The 10255-nt window shown below is 45.7% G+C and overlaps 1 pseudogene; it reads right to left on the minus strand.

Moving 5' to 3' along the window:
- Nucleotides 1-7776: 7776 nt before the first annotated feature.
- LOC119297693 lies at nucleotides 7777-9707 on the minus strand (annotated as a pseudogene).
- Between the last annotated feature and the right edge of the window lie 548 nt (nucleotides 9708-10255).

Raw genomic sequence — 10255 nt, forward strand, 5'->3', positions numbered from 1 at the left:
GTTCATGATTTGGTAAAAATCTTTATTAATTCGGAGAAAGCTAATGACTTCAAAATATGTTCTTAATTTCAAGAAAATGTTCACAAATTTGAAAAACATGATCACAAAACAAAAAGGTAAAAGGTAAAAAGAAACATGAAAAAGAAAGGAAAATTAAATGAAAGGAAAAAACACGGGAAAACAAAAACAAAATAAGAAAAAAACGAAATTAAAAATAAAGGAAAAAACAAAAATGAAAAAACAGAAAAACCGAATGGATAAACACACACGAAAAAGAAAAAAAAACCTTTCTGGGAAGGTTCTATAACCTCCCCAATACGGGGAAGGAGCTAGTTGGGCTAGCCCAAACTGAGTTCCTAGTGGGAGCAGGGAGGTGCACGCGTGATCGATGCCTATTTAGCGCTTTAACCGTCAGTTACATTGTTGCCGGTAACTGGAGCAGCCCCTTTGTTCCTTATGGCTAGCAACTAGGCCGGCCCAAATCACATACTCCCATCACCGGTTTGGGGGAGTTCCCCTCTTTATTGGGCCAGCCCGCAAAAGAAAAGCCCAGTGAACAAAACACCAGAAAAATGAAAAAACGTCTGCACCAGGATTCGAACTCGGATTGCCCCATCGTTATTAAAGCTGGGCTAACCACTAGAACCGTTGAAGAATTGTGATTGTTTCACTCTATAAGAACAAGTGTGTCCGCTATAACTTAGATTTTTTTAAACGTGAATTTGAAAAAGTTCATCGACTTCGCGACAAAAGTTCATCATTTTAGAAGAAAAAGCTCACAAACTTTAAAAAACTTCATCATTTTTTAAGAAACGTTCACAAACTTAAAAATGGTTCATCGGTTATGAAAAAAGTTTATGCAAATGTGAAAAAAGTTCATAAATTTCGAAAAAGAAATCATCAATATTGAAAAAGGTTCATCGATTTTGACAAAAAGTTCATCGACTTTGAAAATTAGTTCACCGATTTTGAAAAAAAGTTCACAAATTTGGAAAAAGTTCATCGAATTGGAAAAAAAATCATCAAAAAATGAAAATAGTTCATCGGTTTGAAGAGAGAAAGTTCATCGACTTCTAAAAAAGTTCATTGAGTATGAAAAATGCTCATTGAAATTTGAAAAATAATTCATCAACTTTTAGAGAAAAGTTCATCAATTACGCAGAAAAAGTTCATCAAACCAGGAAAAAGAAAAGGAAAAAGGAAAGAAGGAAAGGAAAGTAAAAGTTATAAAAGAATGTGGAATTTGAAATATATCAGACAAAGTTATTTTTCCCTTTCCTTTTATTTTTTCTTACTAATTTATAATTTATAAAGTTTGTGAATGTTTCCAAATTCGCAACATATTTTTTCAAATTCATGAATAATTTTCAAATTAAGGTTTTTTCTAATCCATCAACCTGTCTAAAATTGGTGAGAGTTTTAAAATTCGTGATTTTTTACAATTTTTTATTTTATTCAAATTCACGATTTTTTTCTGCATTTACTGAACTTTTCGAAAAATTGTGCTTTTTCCAATTTGATGAACCTTTTCTAAATCTTGTGAACTTTTCACAAACTGCGTTAACTGTTTTCTGAAGTCGTGAAGTTTTTCAAATTCATGAACTTTTTTTAATTCCTTTTTTCTGAAAATTTTGCATTTTCCGTAAAAGTGAATGGTCAACCGTTCAAACCGCACCGGGCAACAACTGTGAACTGAGCGACCAGGGGAATGAACGTGTTGTGAGCGAGGTGAACATGGTTGATATTAAACATTCTGCCACTAATATGCAACTCCTGCTCATTCCCGATTATGTTAACCAGCTAAGATTTTGCTGTCATGTTCTTGCCAAATACAGTACTCCCTCCATTCCAAAATAGATGACCGAACTTTGTACTAACTTTTGGGTCATCTATTTTGGAACGGAGGGAGTAATAGTTAACGATCATGAGCAAGGGGAGCAGATATTGAACTGCTGAAGAGAAGCATCAAAATGAAACTAGTGTTTATGACTAGGTGGAGTAGGCACTGAACTGATGAAGAAGTGAAGCCTGAAAACGAACAAAATGATTAGATGTCCCAGTAACTCCGGACGAAAGGTTTCTATCATTGAGTAGCGGAAGCAGCGGAATGGGGACACACATCATGTTTGCTTAGCAAGCGTCTCATTTAGGATTGGGCCATGATTGTCTTTGCCTTCTTCCTATCAGCTGTATCATGACAAACTGGGTACCGTATAGTTTTCTCTTATCACAATAATCTACATCCTTTGTTTGTAAAACGTCCTATATTTAGGAACAGAGGTAGTAGTTTCAACTTCTGTAACAGAGTTATTTATGTGATATTGTCACTCTCATGTGTGTCAGCGTGTGGCTAGATGCTGGACAGCCGGGGTTTGCAATTCTTGCTTCTGATTTCAGAGAATAATGTGAAGTTTCTGATTCTTTTGCCAATACGTCAAAGAATGGTTGTGAAAGGGTTGATGTTGTACTTGAGAGAAGTGCAGCATGATGTGGTGCCGTTCTTTGGAACATTACTAGATTTGTTACATACTTATTATACATGGAACTGTGGGAGTGACTAAACTGTATGAACATTGGAATGATATACATCAACACACCATTATCATTGGAATGATATTCTTCTGACATCTAACTAAAAGTGGGGCAACATACATCATCTTTAAGCAACTCAACGCATAGTTATACAAAGGGCAGTCAAACCAGGAACATGTCAAGAAAAAGACACTCTCTAGACTGATCGTATGCCTAGTTTCCCATCAGGGTCTTTTTTAGAACAAGAAAAACTACATCTAACGAGTCAGCGCTAGAGTTAGCACTTAGCATATATAACCTAAATCTTACCATTTTGGTCTAGAAAAGCTTGCTATTTCTCCTAGCATCAATCGTATTGAGTCAGCTTCACTTCAATACCATGATGCTATTGTTTCATCAAATGGGATCTCCTCAGCTTGTTGTTTCCCAATTATACTTGCAACCCATGGTCAAAAGTTCAAAACACATCTAAACTAAATGCAAGGCACGTTAATCAGATTCAATATATGATTTTCCCCATTCCATCCGATTTTCTTATACTTTGCCCATAGGCACCACGGCAAAACAGCAAAAAATCAATCGAGAAAAATAACATAAGATGAGCTTCGCGTTGACATGGATCATCCTAAAAAGGAAGAAATCCTCTTATTCTTATCCTAGAAAGGGCAGCGCGGAGCAGCTGCAGTCAGTGGTGGCTGAGGACAAAGACTAGGAGAGTCACAACATGATTACGGCGTATACTAGGTGGTTCCTGTTCCACCTGGGGTTGTGAAAGGAGAATCATCACATCTTCTTTTACTAGAGATACTTTTGCGGAGAGAGCCGATGGACTCGGGTGCCAAACCAAATGGTGATGCTCCTCCATTTCCAGTGAAGCAAGGTTCAGTCTCCTGTGCATCTGCATTTCCTAGAGGTGCATCCACGTCACCAGCATTTGCATCCTCGTGACAAACATTTTTGGCAACATGGGCAGAGTCAGCATCAGAGTCACTCAAACGAGGGTAGGCCCCCGAGCAAGCTTTATGGAGGTCAGCACACATTCCTTGCACCAAAGGTTCGGAGAAGAAACTGTCCTTTTGGCTCATCATGTTGAATCTCCACATTTCCAGTGCTGTAAGGGGTGCTATCTTCTTCGTGCGGACCAGCTCACCTAGCTCATCGCCATCAATTTGTTTCGCCATATAGGCAATGGAGAGCATTTCTTCATCGTCGAGTATGATTCCTCTCTTCTTCTGTATCACACTCGGCGTTCTCTTTCTCCTGTTATCTTGCAGGTGAGGTGGAGATGTTACCTTGCAAGCTTTATGAAGATCACTACACATTCCTTGCACCAAAGGTTCGGAGAAGAGGATGTCCTTTTGGCTCATCATGTTGAATCTCCACAAATCTAGTGCTGTAAGGGGTGCTACCTTCTTCCTGCGGACCAGCTTACCTAGCTCATCAACATCGATTTGTTTTGCCATATAGGCAAGGGAGAGCGTTTCTTCATCGTCGAGTACGGGTCTCGTCTTGTTCTTCTCTTGTACATTCTGCCTTCTCTTTCGCTTGTTATCTTGAACTACTGACGGTTCAAGGGTAAATGCCAGTACCGAGATTCCAGTGCCACCTGCTGGTTCTTCATCTTCAGTAGGACTAGGACCATGGCCTCTTGGTGCGTTGGGAATGGATGCCCCAAGCAAAGACCCTCTACATATAACAGGGTATAAAGGCGAGTACATCTCCGGTGGCGGGGTAACCTTTCCTATGAATGGCGGCGACGGATCTTCGTCCATGGGGTCATCACTTGCATCCTCATCAAGATATGTTGGCTCTGCTCGTCCATCCTCGTCAAGAGTGACCGTCACATACTCTTCTTCACGCAGGGTGATCTGACTCTGATCAGAGGTTCCACGACCGCACAGGTGGTTCACCTTCCATGAGTAGATCCGTACGAGCCCTAGGAGGAGATGCCCAGATCGCCTCAGCGCGATCGGGAGCTCGGGGGACACGACGCACACGGTGTAGGACGGGGTGTTGACGCCGTCGATCTGCGTCGTGTTGACGTCCTGCTTGCGCTCGAGGTCCGCGGCGATCCATACCGCGCCCAGCGGGCTCCTCCGAGCAAGGACCCAATCGGAGTTAAACATTTTAGCTGTGGGGAGGGATAGAGTCATAGAGATGGGGGGCTCGGCGTCGGGCTAGGGCTTGGTTGCGGCGGGGGAAATGGCGGCAGAGAGGGCGTGGAGATGAGATGCGATTGGAATTGCTTCGGGGGGGAAAGCGCGCGCGCTCCTCGGCACCCGAACATGCATGCCACCGGGTTCAGTGCCGCGTGTGACGGCGTAATCGGTTTGTGTAGTACAAGAGTCAGATTTGGTAGTAATGATAATAATACTGACCAATTTATATGAAACAAAAAAGAAAAAGAAAAACAAGACCGATGCTACGCGTCGCGTTGTTCGCTTTGTTCTCTCCCAGAAGAATTTCCCGCCAGCACCACCGTCTCGCCATCGCAACATCCTCGCTCGTGGTGGCCTCCATCGCAGAGTGGAACATAGACATTGTTGCAGTCGATGCCATTCAGCATTTCAGCATCTTCGTCATTGCGGCCGTCGCAGCATCACCAAGGTTGTAGTTGTATTACCCGCAAAAAAAAAAAAAGAGGTTGTAGTTGTCGCCGCGCATCATCTTGGACACTGCTGCAACCCCCGACACGACGACCTGACATTGGCTTGCAGCATCGCTAGCGACAACACCTACTTGCAACAATGAGATGGTCGGCTTCGACCTCCCGAGTCTCGATTCACATGAGCGGGTGTGGTGGTCGCCATGAGAGGCCTCTCTGCTTATTCGGCTTGGCGAACAGAGATGGAGAACGGGAAAGAGAGAAGGAATGTGCAGAGAAGAGGTGAATAGATAAGGTTGGAAGAGGCAACAATGGGCGGCACCCAGCAGGGACACATGCACATGTCATGCGGCGGAGGGGAGACATTTGTTGGCTGAGTTTTAGCATTGTCCAAGAAAAAGTAGATGTAGACGAGCCCCAGGAGGAGGTGCGCTGATAGCGTGAGCGCGATGGGGACCTCAGGGTCCATTATGGACGCGGCGTAGGAAGGGGCATCGACGCCATTAATCTGCGCCCTGTTAATGACCTTGCGCTTGAATATCCGTGCGATTGGAGGTCCGAGTGAATAGGCACCGTGTGTACTAGTGTAAGAGATCATCTCTTCATTTAGAGAAGGCAAGCCGAAGTCACTATGAAGAGTCACTATTCACCATCCGGCAACAGGATGGAAGGGATATCCCTGAAAGGAAAACGGGGTGCTGGAGATGGGGAAGTGCTGGTGGCGGCATGGCGTTTCCTTGGCCATTGTACTGATGCGTTCGAAGCTGGAGGCCTGTCAGTTATGGAGGGTATTTAGCTTGCCTTGCAGCACATCAGTCAACGCTGGTTCTGCAATCTGACACCACTGTGCTATTGCAAGCATTACAAAGTACAGAGCTGAATAGGTCGCAGGCCGGCCAGTTTCATCATCAGAGAACTGAAGAGGTTGTTTCAGACTAATACCAGGAGCGGCTACTAAACAAGATTGAACAAATAGGGCTACATATGGGTTAGCAAATTTTGCTCGACTTCTCGAAGTGCAAACTCTTAGTTTTTCAGTCACCACACTGTATCTCAACAGCAATTGCTGACGATTGTAAATAAAGCCCCCTTTTCTGCGCAAACAAAATGTCCAAGATCAAGAATCCTGAGATGAATACCATGGCAGCAACCCAACACGAGTGTGGTTATTTCTCGACCAGGTGTATGGTCATGATCTGCGCTGGCTCCACTTCATGTTATTTCCTTTTTGGGTTGCAAGGGGAAATCATTTTTTTTAGAATCACTGGGGGAGGAGTCCCTTCACCTGAATATATTGCTCAAAGTGGCCATAATGCCAGGAGAGTGATCCAGTTTATAAGGAAAACCAGATCAAAAACCTTAATAAATTGACCCCGTTTATGAGAAAAACCGAGCCGAAAACCAGACAAGTAACAAGTGTTGCAAGAAAAGGAGAGGAACATGACGCCCAACATAAGGCAAGACCTAGCTAGCAAACTAACAGGACCAGGTAGATGAGGGGTGCGTCGAGGGATCACAATACCAAGACTCTACAAGCAGCCAAACACACCGCACCGGCGTGCGTATCAAACCCCACAGCACAACAAAGGAGCATCCACAATCAACGAGTGCCAACGCTTAACACGAACCTTGACTAAGAGCTCCGCCACGGAAGTTCAAGACGATTAGCAAGTCGGGGAGGCGTCATTGCGTCGTCATTGAGCAAAGGTGAACCAAGACGAGACCAAGAGCTCGAGGCTCGCCTCAACAGAATAGGGTCTTGAGCATGCATAGTAGCAGGCCAGAGACCACATGTAGGACAGCCGAAGAGAAACACCTGAAGAAGAACACACTACCCTCAGTCCTGAGCAGGCCACACCACCACCACCACCACCACGCGAACCACCCTCAACCAGACGCAGCAACTGAAGCCGTCGTTTGGGTCTCCAAGATGACGCCTCCAAGGAGGTAGTGTTGTCGAGGACACAACACCGCCATCCGATCCGGCAAGCCCGATCTTAGGTTTTCAGCCGGAGACCACAAAGCAAGGTATTGTAGGTGCTGGAGCTCCACAACGGCACCTCCTGCAAGGAAGACGTCCATAGACGTCGACATAGTCGATGCAGGGTTCTCACCCGGACATTTTACTTTATCGAATCAAATCCATCTTATTATTTGGGTGGACGACTTGAAATACATATATGATTTTTTCTGAAGTTTCTGACTATCATGTAGTGAAAACCATATCTAGAGAACGCTAGGAATACCCATCCAGATGTCGAAAAATAAAAAATAAATGCATTGCCCTAATTTTTTTTCATAAACCCTTTGCCCCAGCTCACTCTCTGATCATGCCGGGTTGCTGATTACCCGCTCTACATGTATCTTTTTCTAATGTGTCGTTTCCCACTTTGAAGTGAACTGACCCATTGTTGTCTGCTGGTGCTCAGGATAAAACTAAATGCAAGACAAACACCTTCAGCACCATTCACACTAGCTTTGCCAGAATCGACACAAATGGAGATACACAACAAATATTACAGGAAGATTAGGATAAGGTGTAAATAACATGGCAATATCCACACACTGGTATGCCGTATGCCTAAGACACTGTTACGGTATATCGAAACACTAAACTTACGATAAACCAATTTAGGTATTCAAAGTTTGGCGCTCGAGAGCGAGGGTCTAACTGAAACTGAAATGTCACCATACGCCTCTTCCTGACACACGTCAATATAATCGTAACTCTTCAGGGCCAACGTCTCGAAGAACATGCTCGCAGCTTGCTTCCTTGTCCTCCCGTCCAAGATTATGCTCAAACTGAATTTCCCTCGCTGCTGGTCCTCTGATGTGGCTGAGGACATCAATGCCTTTGTAGAACTTGGCGGCAGCCCTTGTCCTACTAGACATGCTGCTCAGTCCTGTGGCACCGGTATCCGCACTAGATGCCACGCTAGGGGTGTTCATGAGGCCTGGAATCTCTGGCATGTCTTCATCGAGGTAGTCGTCGCCGAAAGGGAACTGAGACCCGTTAGGATCAGATTCACGGGTGTTTTGTCCAGGTGTTGCATAGCTGCCAGTAGCGGTAGCACTAGTTCCTCCAAGTCCAGACCGTGGGGTTTTGATGAAAGGACTGTCATCTTCTTCTCTTACTGTAAATAGATCCATTTGCGGGGAGGAGAACCGAGGGTTCTCAACTGCCGAATGATCAAATGGCGTCGCTTCTCCGTTTGGTGGAGACATTGGGGTGACGTGAGGCTCAGGCTCCTGTGAAGACATTGGGGTCACGTGAGGCTCAGGCTCATGTGTATCTGCAGTTCTTGGAGGTGCATCCCCGTCACCAATGTTTGCAGCATCAGCATCAGCATCAGAGTCACTCACACGACACACGAGGGTAGTTCCTCTCGCAAGCTTTCTGAAGGTCGGTACACATTCCTTGTACCAAAGGTTCAGAGAGTAAGCTGTCCTTTTGCCTTATCCTGTTGAATCTCCACGTATCCAGTGCTGTATGGGGGCAGTGGCTTGCTCCTGCGGACCAGCCTTTGCAAGTCATCGCCATCGACTTGCGACCTCATATCGTCGTTGGAGAGCACTACTATTTCGTTGATTCTCGGGTTCTCTTGTGCATTATTCTGCGCTCTCTTTCTCTTGTTACCTTGAACTGGAGGCGGAGATGGTTCAAGGATAAATGCTGCAGCTGGTACCAGGGTTCCAGTGCCGACTGGTTCTTCATCTTCTTCCATAGGAATAGGATCATGGCTGACACCTGTTGGTAGATCTGGAATGGATTTCCCAGGCAAAGACGATCCTCTAACAGGGGACAAAGATGAGCATATTGCCAGTGGTGTGGTAACCTTCTCCATGAAAGGCGACGGATCTTCGTCCATGGGGTCAGTGCCAGTGTCATCAGTAATCCTTGTCACACTCTCGGGCGCTCGGCGCAATATTTCCGGCAAATCTTGGTGCCCATTGGTATGAAAACTGTCCCGGGGTGGAAGATCTACAGAAACTGCATCCTCTGGAAACGGGGGGAATATTGTCCCCTCCTCTTGTGGCTCAGGCAGTCAGGCTCAAAGCGCAAGGATCGACAGGCAGGAGACGGCCCGTCCTCATCAAGGGTGACCATCACATACTGTTCTCCAGGCAAGGTGATCTCATCGGCAGCCCTCCGGTGGTTGTCCGGAGACTCAATCAGAAGGATCGCGTCGTCCAGGTTCCAGTCGTCCAGGCTGAAGGTCGCCGGCAGCGAGATGGCCGCGAAGGGGTCGCGGTCGGCGTCGGGCGGCAGGTCGATGTCCGGCCGAGCGGGGGCCAAGGCGGCGGCGGTTCTGATGGCGCTCAGCATGCGGTTGCAGTCCTGGAAGAGGTGGTTCACCTTCCACGAGTAGATGCGGACGAGGCCCAGGAGGAGGTGCGCCGACAGCCGGAGCGCGATGGGCACCTCGGGGTCCATTATGGACTCGGCGTAGGAGGGGACGTCGACGCCGTCGATCTGCGTCCGGTTGACGGCCTTGCGCTCCAGGTGCGCGGCGATCCACACCGTGCCCAGCGGGCTCTTCCGAGCCAGGACGGAGTGTGAGTAGAACATTGCCGCGCCGGAGTAGGGCGCGCCGGCTGTCGTGGTGTGGCGGCAGGGCCGGTCCTGAGATTTTGAGGGCCCGGGGCGGAACCAAAACTGTGGGCCCTTAGCGTCAATAATATAGTAGTAATAATGGATATATGCATATATGTAATGTTTACAAATATACACTTAAATGCATTAAAATAGTATGCATATTAAATAATTATACATGCTACCTTTAAAAAATCAATCCTTGATGCAAAGTTACTTACGATGGAGTCGATGTCAATCTAATCCAACAACTTCTTCTCAGTGCATAACATTGCCAAACCATTTAAAGTCGGTGGAGTCATTGTCTCAAATAGTTCTTCAATATTTGTATCTTTGCAAAGCTTCTTTCAACCGGTGCCACAATTATATGCCTGTAAATAAGATTGATAAGCAATAGAGGCATTAGGATAAAAAATGACTTCCCTAACATGCTAGAAAATCACATAGTACACCACACGACGAAGTGAATTTATAATCTTTAATTCACAACCGAAAAGGCAAAACTGGATGTTCATCAACACTAG

Source organism: Triticum dicoccoides, chromosome 5A (genome assembly GCF_002162155.2).
Source record: "Triticum dicoccoides isolate Atlit2015 ecotype Zavitan chromosome 5A, WEW_v2.0, whole genome shotgun sequence".
Lineage (NCBI taxonomy): Eukaryota > Viridiplantae > Streptophyta > Magnoliopsida > Poales > Poaceae > Triticum > Triticum dicoccoides.